This window comes from Triturus cristatus, chromosome 2_1 (genome assembly GCF_964204655.1).
Source record: "Triturus cristatus chromosome 2_1, aTriCri1.1, whole genome shotgun sequence".
Classification (NCBI taxonomy): Eukaryota; Metazoa; Chordata; class Amphibia; order Caudata; family Salamandridae; genus Triturus; species Triturus cristatus.
Genome location: NC_140581.1, coordinates 948,208,437 through 948,221,351, shown reverse-complemented (window position 1 = coordinate 948,221,351; position 12,915 = coordinate 948,208,437).

The following is a 12,915-nucleotide window of genomic DNA, read 5'->3' as shown; positions in this document are numbered from 1 at the left end:
TGTTGCTGAGTTTATCCGTACATGTAACTGAAGTTAAAGACTGCTTCACAAGTATGTTAAATAAAGGCGATCTAGCTAAATGCTCTCAGCACACAGAGAAATGTGGCAGGCTGTCACACAACACTTGCATAGTGAAAGGCATGCTTGTGTGAACATCAAGATGTGTACTCTCAGTAAAGCATTGTGACCGATGCCCATTCAGGCAGGCTCAGTACAAGTGCTGCTTATATATGGCTCATCCAGCAGTGAAGCATGCACAACAAATATAAACCACAGGCACAAAAGGACTCGGTCCAGGGTGTGAATGGTGACCCCTTTATAGTACTGAATGGTTTAATCTTTGTTTACTGTGGCAGCAAGTAAAAAATAGAGGAAGACTGCCATGCTGAAACTGTAGTAGGAAAGATATAGGGGCATTTTTACAAAGAAATTACGCAGCATGGCGCTGTAAGCAATTTAGCAGTGCTGCGCCATTTAAAAAACACAGGGATGCATCGTATTCACAAGAATACGTCGCACCTCTGTGTTTTCCCTTGCACGGGCACCAAATAGCTGCAGAGCACCAACACAGACACCCTTGTGCCATGGTGCAAGGGTGCCTGTGTTGCAGGGAGGATTGTTTATGTGCAGTAAGAGACAGCTTCCTATACATTAACAATCATTAAAGGCTATTTTCTCCTTCTATGTGTGCTGCACGCATAGAAAGCGCAAAAAAGGAGAAGAAATAAAAGTATTTCTCCTCGTTGCACCACTCTAATGCCTGCATTTCAATGACTTCAATGGAAATCGTTCTTAGCACACAGAGAACAAACTGTTTAACTAGGCGGCTTTAAATTCACAGTCTTCTCTCTACCTTGTGGGATGCCTCAGGGGTCTTCTTTGTCCCCTACACTTCTCAACATTTACATCTCTCCTCTGGTGCAATTGATAAAATCCTTTGCCTGACTGCTGTCTCCTATGCCGATGATACTCACATTCAGCCATGGCCCCTGCAGATAAGAGCGGTGAGGCAAGGTGGGGGGGATATCAAAAGATGACTACGAGTGAAAATTAGATAAATAATTAATTTTCCCTCTTTGTCGTTTGTCAAAATCCCCCCCTCCCAGACCCACCACCCCACCGCCACCGCTCTTACCTGCACAGGCCGCGGCTGCTCAGATTATTGTATCAATTGCGGATGAGGGTGCCACTGCAGCTAGCAATTTCAATAATTGTCTGTCTCAGGTCTCAACTTTGATGCAAAACAATTGCCTAAAGATAAATGAAGAAAAAATGGAGGTTATCCTGTTTGGTAAGAGCTCCCCTTCCCAGCCACAGTCCATCCAGGAAACAGTGGTGGGGAGTGGGGCCGGGTGGGGGGGATTCCAACGGATAATAACTAGGGAAAATTAATTATTTATTTAATTTTCCCTCTGCATCGTCCCTCGAAATCCCCCCCACCCGGCCCCACCGGCCCACCACTGTTACCTGCACGGATCGCGGCTGCCCCTTCCTGGGATAGTACTTGGTGGCCAGTAGATGTTAAAGAATATTTTTACGTTTATTCCTAGGGAACTGCAAAAAGCGGTGGTGGTAGCACTGGTCCTCTCAAGGATAGATTATTGTAATGCCCTTTATTTAGGGATAAATAAAGCACTTCAGCTGAAACTTCAACATTGCAGAACACAGCAGCACAGCTAATTTTGAAGCTGCCTATATTCAGCTCTGTATCAAAAAAGATTCAGGATCTGCATTGGCTGTTGGTGGTGGAGAGAGTGAAATTCAATGCACTCTGCCTGGCCCATAAAGCCTTAAATGGCATGGACCATTTACACTTTCAAAATCTATTTACTTGGTTCTCCCCTCGGAGAACCCTAAGATCTACCACAGCTAAACTGATGACCATTCCAAAAATAAAAAACATCACCTGGGGTGGCAGATGATTCTCTTACTTAGCGGGCAAACTGGGGAACTCCCTGCCCTTATCTTTAAGATCCCAAGCCAGCCACTCTCTCTTCAGAAAATCATTAAAGGCTTGGGGGCAGATTTACAACAAAGTAACGTAGCACGGTGCCGCAAGTCATTTTGCTGCGCCGTGCTGGGTTAGTTTGGAAAGCACAGAGATGCGACATATTTACAAGAATATGTTGCATCTCTGTGCTTCCCCTGCGTTGGCGCACAAACTGCAGCAATGCGCCGGCGCAGGCACCCTTGCACCATGGTGCAAGGATGCCTGCATCATGGGGAGATTGTTTTTGTGCAGGAAGGGACACCTTCCTGCACAAAAACAATCACACGTGGCTTTTTCCTCTTTCAATGTGTGCTGTAAACAGAAAACATTTCTCCTCGTTGCGCCTCGCTACACCATCTCTAGGGTGGCGTAGCATTCACACGATTTCTCGTAAATCTGGAGATGTGTCTTGTTCCATGGGTGTTGCGTGGGAACACCCACAGCAACACCCATGGAACGCCCCTTCAACGCACAGTGTTGCGTGTGAAGGTGCCATATTTACGAGGAGAGGAAAAGTCACGCAGGGTGGCTTTTCCTCTCCTTGTAAATATGGAGGAGCCCCCTGCGCCACCAGTACGTCATGAAAAGTGACGTAGTGGTGGCGCAGGGGGCTTGTAAATCTGCCCCTTGGCTTTTTACCACCTCTTCTAATTAATCTTTGCTGTGTGGGAAACAGCCTTTACTACGCAGCCAGAACTATGCAGTACCATTAAAACGCGGGCAATACAACAATTGTGTTGTTACCATGTGCTCTATTACCATGCAAGTCGTTACAACAACTTGCATTAGGAAACGTGTTGTTGGATTTTATATCCAACACCTTCCCTATTGTTGCACAGACTGGAGTTGGAATAGTAATATATACTAATATATATATATACAGCAATCCCTAAGGCAAGTTGTTGTAATGATTTGCATGGTAATGGAACGCATGGTAACAACGCGTACATTGTATTGCCCGCATTGTAATGGCATGTTTTGTAAAAGCATCTGTGATTGTGTCATACAACCCTGCTGTGTAACTGTTTTCTGAGATTTTCAGCTAGCACTAAGATACCTCGGTGATCGAGTGCTTCATAAAACACTTACTTGCTTACTCACCTAATGCACTCTGGGTATTGAAGACTTGTTTGCTTTCATTTAACTAATTTGACTAATACACCAGATGCCACCAATTTGTTTCCTGAACGCCATGAACGCGAAATAGATGCTATCAGGGTCAGACTGGCGTGTGGGACAATCAAATGCATACAGTCCCCCATACCTTGCAGTTTACCCATACGGTTATTCATTAAAAGCTCAAAACTGGCCTGATTTGAAAATGTGGGCCAGTTTGTTAGCTATCTGGTTCGTAAACATGGGCCACTTTAATTTAGGTGCCCATGCCTATGATGGAGCGGGTAGTACAACAATTTTGTATACCCCCCTATCCTGCATGTTTATACTAATTAGAATAATCTATTAATTGTAATATTATTAATGCGTTTACATGGAATTTTAATCAACATTACTAATGTACGAAATACACGTGGGATTTGCATTTTGCATGGCTAAAATAATTTGTAATTAACATACGTACGCATACTAATACTAGAAAAATAGAATATTGCATGATATATGTTGCTTTTGTGACGTTATCATAAGTTGCACCAGATGACATCACTGGGTGAATATGAACGCTTTAAATGTTTCCATATGCTAGATAATTTCAAGCACATAGGGGAATTAGTGAGGGTTTAACATTTTATTTGTTATTTCTATGTTATAATTACTTTTTGTGTTTGTTTCGCTTAAGTTGTCATTTGGGCCTAAAATCAAGATGGCCGCCTGACATACTCGACGCGATGGCCACCATTCCACGAGGTTTCGGGTGAAGTGCGCCTGCGCCAACCACACGTACCAAGGGCCTCGACATGACCCCAGACTCGATGTACCCAAGCAAGGTCACGACGGGATGCCTGCCAAGTGTTTTGACAAAAGACTTTTATAAAAACCGGATGGAACATGTAGGATGACCTAACATCCCGAACTGTGTGAAACCTCACCGGACGATCCCAACCGACCAATGGGATGAGCCCAAATTCTCTAAATTGTATCTTTTAGACCTTATTTCCATTATATAAATGATGTTAGAATAGAGAGAATATCTAGCTCTATTTCGTACTTTCCCTTTTTGCTGACGGAGTCGACGGTGACGCTACGTGACGGCTGTGCTCCTGAATCTTTGACAGACTGAATTTCTGCCCAATTTCTTGATGAACTAAAGACTTCCAAAATTTATGGGCACTGATCGATACTTGCACGTCTCTGGTCCTTGACCCGATCAGTGGGACTGTAGCGTACTGACGACTAAATTTGATGACTTAGAGGACGACCGATAGCCATAATAGGTAAATATGGTGTTCTGTGATTCTCGTAATGATTAATAAATTTACTAGATGGAAATAAATTTCTTGCATTATTTAGATAAACAAAATTACTGATTAACAAGAAAATGTGTTTGGTCGTTTATTGAAAGGGAGTAGATCAGGATCTTTGAGTATGCTTTAGCTGGACTAAATCATCAAAATCAAATCAGCTAATTGATCACGTGGGAGGAGTATCTTAATGTTTATGTTTATGATGTGTAGTGATAAAGGTATTAGTGTATAGAAGTGTAAATAATTTTCTCTCTATAAGTTATAAGGTATTCTTTTCATGTCAGCACTTGGAACACTCATCTCTCCTGTAAGTGCAGACCAGTGAGAAGTGAGGTGTGAATGTTGGTGTTATGGGCCCCACCAATGATTGTAGGTGTAAATGTGTTAATGTGATATTTGGTCTGTGACGAAGGGAGGATATTAGGTAGGGGGTTTTGTCCTGATTCCCTTTACCCAGGTTTCCGCGCTGCATCAGTTTTTCTGGTAGCAAGATGATGGTTATTATTGTTTTGGTTTGGTGATTATTGCTTGTACATTGCTTATTGCTTATTGATTCTTGATTGGTATTGGTTTATGTATTAACACTCTATGTTGAGTCGCGTTGAGTTCTATGTTGTTTGCACGGCTTCTGGGAGGTAGGAAGTCGGAAGTTTGTAACGGTTCCGTAGTAGAGCAGAGGTAAGCGCTGTTCTCGGAAAAGACGGAATTGTTGTTGTTGCCCTGTATGTACACAGGGGAAACGTGTAACGAGTGAAGTTGCACGATGCATTGTCTGGGTTCGATTCGGTGACATTGTCGTGTGTTGCCATTAGAAATATCTCTTGTATGAAAGAAGTGTATGGTAGCGAAGGTCACCTGTGAAATTTTGGTCTTAGGTACCAGGAGTCCAGAAGGTACTCTGATAATGCTTACCACTGGAAAGGTAATAGGTGTTCCCTTAGCTTGCTAGAAGGATAAAGTAGAGGGAAGTGCTACTTTATTATCGTATGTTAAAATTCTGTAGTAGGACAGACTGTTCGCTGTTCTCGGGAAAGACAGAATTCTGTGTGGATGTACTACATTTTCCGTGTGAAAGTGCGCGAATGAAATAGCATTCAGGTTAATTGTGAAAATCTGGTTTTATTTCTCAGGAGCATTGGGTCTCCAACTAGGTGTCTTAATTCTGGAGAAATGTTAGCTGATGCTTGTTAGAAGGGTAAGGTAGAGGGATGTGCTACTTTATCAACGGAAGTAACGATTCAGTAGTAGGGTAGAGGTAAACGCTGCTCTCGGGAAAGACGGAATTCTTGTGAGAAAGGTCATTGACTGTTCTTTGGTTAGCGAAGCGGACAATGGTGGTGTTTTTATGTCGTTACTAACAGATTTGTGAATTTGAAGAACGTAAAAAGCTTACCAAGAGAATTTTGTAAATGAGGGGTCAACAGGAGTAGGAGTTGCGGCAGCGGCTGCTGACGTCAGAAAGATCGCGCTGGGATTGGCCAGTCAGCTAGAGACGTAGACGCTCCTCATTGGTGCATTAGTGTACGCCGCGTTAGGAGTGGAGAATTACAGGGTGACGTAGATGCTCCGGATTGGTGCGTTAGTGTGAGTCGCGCTGGGATTGGAGAATTGCAGAAGCGACATAGACGCTCTGGATTGGTGCGTTAGTGTGAGTCGCGCTACGATTGGTTAAAAAAACAAAACAGTTGTAAGGAAAAGACTAGCGATACACGAAAGACAAAATGATGTATTACGATCCACCAGAAAAGGAGAAAAAGTCCTGGTTTGGGAGAATTAAGGAGTGGTTTAAAAAGGACAAACCGATTGTGACTAGGGAAGGACAGTTAGTTCCCCCACCGAAAACTCCTGCATCCTTTATGGTTGCAAAATACGGATATCAAACTTGTATTTGGTTAGACAATTGGCTAAAATATACTAGGAATGACAGAGTTTTGGCATTTCCAGAGCATGGTTCATTTAATTTAGCGGTTTTGAGAAATTTGAGAGAAAGAAAAATGAACCTAGAACCGAGACCTAGACCAACACAGTTTGAAGCATTAACTGAATGGGAAGATGAAATGCATGAGAGAGAGAGACAGAGGAGTAGCGGAAGGTATAAGTACATATTTGGTAGATATGGGCATGATACTCATGATGAGAGAATGAGAAGGTGGCAGAATGCAAGTATGACTGAAGGTCTGTTTCCTGTGAGAACTGTTGAAGAAGGTGGAGGTAGAAAATGTACAGAAAAGAGACATAATGTAGAATCAAGAGAGTATGGAGTGAATGAATCGGAAGAGGATGTTCTTGATGATATGTTTTATAAAAATCCACCTCCGTATCAACCAGAATCTGAAATGTTGACACCAAGTGCCCCAATGAGAGAAATTTTGCGAATCATTAAGACTGAACCAGTTCCCCAAGAATTAGGGAAAAATACTTCTTTCAGAGAGAAAATCTGATGATAAAATGAGTGGTAAAAATTCAGCAGAATTAGCACAAACAACTTTAGAATTAACTGAAAAGATAAGAGAATTGACTAAAAATTTAGAAGCTGTAACTGTTTCAGTGACTATAGGCCCTGTGATGCCTATTTTTGATAAACATAAAGATAGTGAACATTGGTTGACAGTTCCTTATAATAGCAATAAACAGATTGAGAAGCAAAAGCAGAGCCAAAATGAAAATCAATGGAGACAGACAATGAGTATGATCGAACCAAATGTTTCGGGTAACCCATCCGGGACCACGGGAGACCCCAGTAGGTGCTAGGCGGGTGCAGCTCTACGACCAAAATTGTGCTCGAGGAGCGCACCCCTCCCGTATCCTGAGCAGCGATCTCACTCAGCCATAGTGTCTTTTTCCGCTGCGGTGTCCGCAAGTCTGCAGACACCAGGTCCATACACCTTAGCGAGTGTGTAGGTCTTTTTCAGCTGCGGTGTCCGCAAGTCTGCAGACACCAGGTCCACACACCTTAGCGAGTGTGTAGGTAATCAACCTTTTTAATTTTTTCACCCATCACGTGGCACCTTTCACTTTGCCACTCACTTCACTCACTGGTCCTGACGAAAGCCCTTCACATCTCCATAAGGGCTGAAACATGTAGACCTACAACACTACAACTATTAGAAAATAATTTCTTTCGTAGTTGCATCACATATCTTGTTTTTAGTATATCCTGAGCCGCCTACAGTAAACTTCCTATGGCAAGGACTCTCAGAGATATTTTTAAACCTTCACGACATCACACTCTTGCAACACACCAGCTCCGCTGTAGTCAGGCGTTGTAGCACAACCGGGGGCATTCGGCCACCCGGTTGGGACCCCAATGATGAAGCATGACACCAACTAGGTTGGTGTGTGAGGGGTCTTTTAATTTACCTAGTGGGTTCCCAAGCACTGTCTGACAGTGATCGTATCAAACATCTTCTGGGTTCGTCCAACATTGATAAAACTGACATATATACAGGGGATACGGACGCACCCTACGCTTCCCTAGCTCTCTCGTTGTTCTCTACAACCCATTTATATGTCCAAATGTAACAGAAAGACATACAATGACAATGGAATCAGTATTAGAGACACAAAGGGACTCAGAACAAAGTAATGTAGAGAAACCAGTAGGTCCATCTTCAGAAGAATTGAGTGAATGGTTGAGAAGCCTGCACAGAAAAGACAAAGAATCCCAATCAATAGATGTGGCCAAATTACGAATGGTACTGGAAGAGTTAATAGTAGGAACTATCCCCACAGAGAAATTAAAAACTTATCAGGATGAGGAGTTACTGTTTTTGTGCAAAAGTGTAACATGGAGAGCAAAAAATCTGCATGAAAGACTAGAAGAAGTAGCATATGAAATGTGTATAGATATTGAAAAGGTGAAGGCTTTACAAAAACCATATCGAATAAATTTTACTGAAAAAGATATTGAAAATGTGAACACCACAGGACGGATAAGTTAGATTAAGGAGATAATTATTTTGTTGAGCAAATGGGGAGATGTAGATAAATGGAGAAGCAAGTGGTACCGAAAACGAGATGATGCCTTAGATAAAACATTTGCAGCATTTCCAGTGAGAGAAAAGGAAAAGGTAGTAACAGAATGCCCCATGAGAGAAATTCCAGGAGGAGGCTATGTACATGTTCCATGGACTAGACAAGATATTTTGTCATTTACAAATGATTTCCCTCGACTACGCAAAAAACCTGTCAAGTGGTATAGGCAAGTGGACAGATTTGTGAAGTTATCTAAAGTATTATGGATTGATCTGAATAGCCTGTTTGATATAATAGTGCCAGCAGATTTATGGACAGAGTGTAAATTAATGATTAATTGGCCTACACAAGAATACCCTAGGGATCCAAAGACGGAAGCCCCAGACCCCGAGGTAATGAAGAAATATGAACAGGTTATTGTCTTTCTGAAAAATAAAGTACCTCCTAAAGAAACAGATTGGGTGAAAATTGACAGAACTCATCAGGAAAGCAAGGAGTCGGTACATGCCTATTACGAAAGGCTGATTTTGGCCTTTAAACAGTGGTGATGAAAATTTGAGTGAAAAGGATTTAAGTCATTTTGTATACAGATTCGTATATGGTTTACGTCCAGAGATTAGTGAGATGATCAAACAACATACTGTAGATTGGCAAAATAAGAAAATAGATGAAGTTTTGAGAAATGCAAAATATTTCAGTGATGAGATTGAAGCAAAGCAGCGTAAATTAAAAGAGAAAGCTATGTGGGCACAAGTAAAAGTGGCAGAGAGGCAGGAAGCTCAGTTAGCGGAACAAGCAAATAATACAGGCCCCAGACAAAAATTAATTCCTGGTAAAGGTAAGGGAAATTTTAATATAGAAGAAGCTAAAAAGAAATTCCCATGTCATAATTGCGGTAGGGTAGGGCATTGAAAATTCGAATGTAAATTTCCCCCAAGTACTAACAATGAAAATGCATCATTGAATCCACAGGTGCAGAATGAGGTGAGTGGTCAACCACAGCGACAGCAGCAGGTTGTTACCCAACAGAATCAGGTGCCAAAACCGCCTTTTCCACAAAGCAAAAACTCACAGAAATACAGTAATGAGACAGGATTCTACAACGAAGAACAGGTAACTAAGCTGCAGCGGTTTTGCAGTATTGGCTACAACGCGATGAGAGCGATTCGGAAGAGGGTTATTGACGGTGCCGAAGGGAGGAAGAAGACAGGCCCATTTGTGGATGGGAAGATAAATAATGAAAATATTACTTTCCTAGTCGATACTGGTGCTACTCGATCAACTGTTAGGTCAGCTGATGTTATCTCCCTCTCTCGGATGAAACAATCCAAGTAGTTGGTGTATCCAACAGACAGATTAAAACTTATTTTACAGAACCAGTGAAAGTTAGCATAGGGAAATTCTCAGAAATGCACCGCTTTGTCGTGTGCGATACAAGTCCTGTGAATTTGTTAGGTGGAGATTTGCTGTGTAAAATGAATTGCACTATATTCTGTACCCCTGATGGGATAGCATTTGAGACCGCTGATGAAGATGTGCTGTATAAAATGACTATGGCAAACAGGGAAACTGAGGTTACTGAAGCCTATGCTGTGTTTAACCCTGATGAATTATCTAAAGAATTGAAACAGACTGTAAAGACAGAAGTTTGGGATTTCACAGGAGAAGATGTGGAACTAATGAGAAATGTAGACCCAGTCAAAATAACAGTGAAGGAAGGAGTAAGCTATCCAAAAGTCCCTCAATATAAATTGACACCTGAGATAATTGAAGGAGTTACACCTGTGATTGAAAAGATGATAAAACAAGGCATTTTGAGAGAAATAATGAGTAGTCCATGTAATTCCCCGATTATGGGACTGAAAAAGCCTAATGGGAAGTTCAGGATAGCGCAAGACTTGAGGAAAATAAATAAAATTGTCGTATCTTGCTGTCCCATTGTACCACATCCATCTGTGATTTTGTCACAGATTCCCCATGATGCAGAATGGTATACAGTGATTGATCTATGCCATGCTATCTTTTCCGTTCCATTGCACCATGACAGTCAGCAGATTTTTAAATTTTGTTTTGGCGAACGTATTTTGGCTTGGTGTCGAATTCCACAGGGGTATACAGAAAGCCCCTCAATATTTAATCAGATATTGAAGAAATCCTTAGAGAGTTTGGAAGTGCCCGAAAATTCAGTGTTAGTCCAATATATCGACGACCTTCTTGTGGCGTCAAAAACCCTTGAAGCTTGCGAAATAGACACTATAGCCTTACTGAATCATCTGGCTGATGGAGGACCTAAAGTGTCACCATCAAAATTACAATTTTGCAAGAAAGAAGTACATTATTTGGGCCATAAAATTGAAAAAGGACTGAGAAAGATAACAATAGACAGAATCAGAATCATAAAAGGTATGAGAGCTCCCATGACTCAATGAGAGGTGAGAATGTTTCTTGGAATGGTTGGATACTGTTGCCAGTGGATTAGCAATTTCTCTTTGATTGCAAAGCCTTTGTTACATTTGACAAGAAGTGATGTGAGAAATCCCATGGATTTGAACAAAGAAGAATTGGCAGCTTTTAAGCGATTGAGAGATGGGTTGTGTGAAGCACCTGCATTAGGTATGCCTGATTACGAAAAGGAATTTGAGTTGTATTGTAGTGAGAGAAATGGATGTGCACTCTCTGTTCTAATACAGAAGCATGGAAAACTGAGGAGACCAATTGCATACTTCTCATCAATGCTAGACCCAGTAGCTGTAGCCTTACCTAGGTGTTTGAAAGCAGTGGCTGCTACCTGTCTGAGTTTGGAACAGAGTGAAGGAATTGTGATGAGATATCCTGTGAAAGTATTTGTACCTCATGATGTGGCAATCCTTTTAACAAGGAGTTGCACTCAGTACATGACATATAGTCGGCTGACTAAGTATGAGAAAGTCATATTAGGTCCAACGAATGTAAGTCTTGTGAGATGCCTGAATGTAAATCCTTCAACGTTACTGCCTGATGCTGAGAATGTGGAAGTCAGAGATGAAGCAGATCATGATTGTCTGGATGTACTCGATTTCTGTACCAAACCACGTCCTGACATAAAGGATGTACCATTACCAGAAAGTGATTTTGTGATGTTTGTAGATGGGTCTTGCTTGAGAACAGATGATGGAATGTTGAGTGCAGCATATGCAGCATGCACAGTTGCAGCAGTAATGGAAGCATCCTACCTGAAAGGAGTAAAATCGGCCCAAGTAGCTGAACTTGTCACTTTAACTAGAGCATGTAAGATTGGGAAGAGTGTGAGAGTGACTGTGAGAACTGACAGCCAGTACGGATTCATTGTGGTGCACGACTTCGGCCAAATATGGCTGCAGAGAGGGTTTTTGACATCAAGTGGAACTCCCATTAAGAATGCTGAGGTGGTTGGGAAATTGCTTGAGGCGATACAGCTGCCTAGGCAATTGGCTGTTGTGAAGTGTGCTGCCCACAGTCAGAATGGTGATTACATCGCCATTGGCAACAAGTACGCCGGTGATATGGCTCAATACTGTGCACATACTCAGAATTCGATAAACAGGGCGAAGAAGAATGGAAGTGATTTCTTGCAACTTGATGTTTACTAACACTGTAGGTACCTGGGAAGAAGTAAGGCAATTGCAGGAAGAAGCAGGAGTTGAGGAAATGAAGCAGTGGGTAAAAGCAGGATGTGCACCAAGGCAAAAGGATCATGTGTGGGTCTATCGGGATGGAAGACCAGTTATGCCTGATAGCATGATGTCTACCATGGCACAGCTGTATCATGGTCAGGGACACATAGGGAGAGATGCTATGATCAGGTCATTCAAGCAGACCTGGTACAATGCAAAATTTAGACTTGTAGCAGAGAGTCTTATTCAAAAATGCCTTATATGTCAGCAATACAACCCTGGAAGAAAGACAGTAGTGAGCCTAGGAACAATAGGTCGAGAAGGAGGGCCTTTTACTAGAACGCAAGTAGATTTCATTGAGATGCCTTCCTGTAACAGGTTGAGGTATGTTCTAGTTATGGTCTGTTTATTTTCTAGATGGGTAGAAGCATTCCCAACAAGGAGAAATGCACAGTGGTAAAATTACTTTTGAGGGAATTTATCCCTAGATTCGGGTTCCCAGTAACAATTGAATCAGACCGAGGAAGACATTTCCATAATGAGATCATAAAATTGATTTGTGAAGCATTGAATGTACAACAAAAACTACATTGTGCCTATCGCCCAGAGGCTTCTGGTGTGGTAGAACAGATGACTGGTACTATCAAAAACAGGATATGGAAAATGTGCTTAGCCACAGGTATGAACTGGCCTGATGTCTTGCCTCTAGTACTCATGACTATTAGATCAATTCCAGACAGAACTACAGGGTTGAGCCCCCATGAAATCCTCATGGGTAGAGCAATGCGTCATGTGTTCATACCAGTCAACAAGCTGATGCCTATAACTGATGACATGGTGTTGGATTACTGTAAAAGCCTGGCAGACGCAGTTCATTCTGTGTTTCATCAGGTTGGAG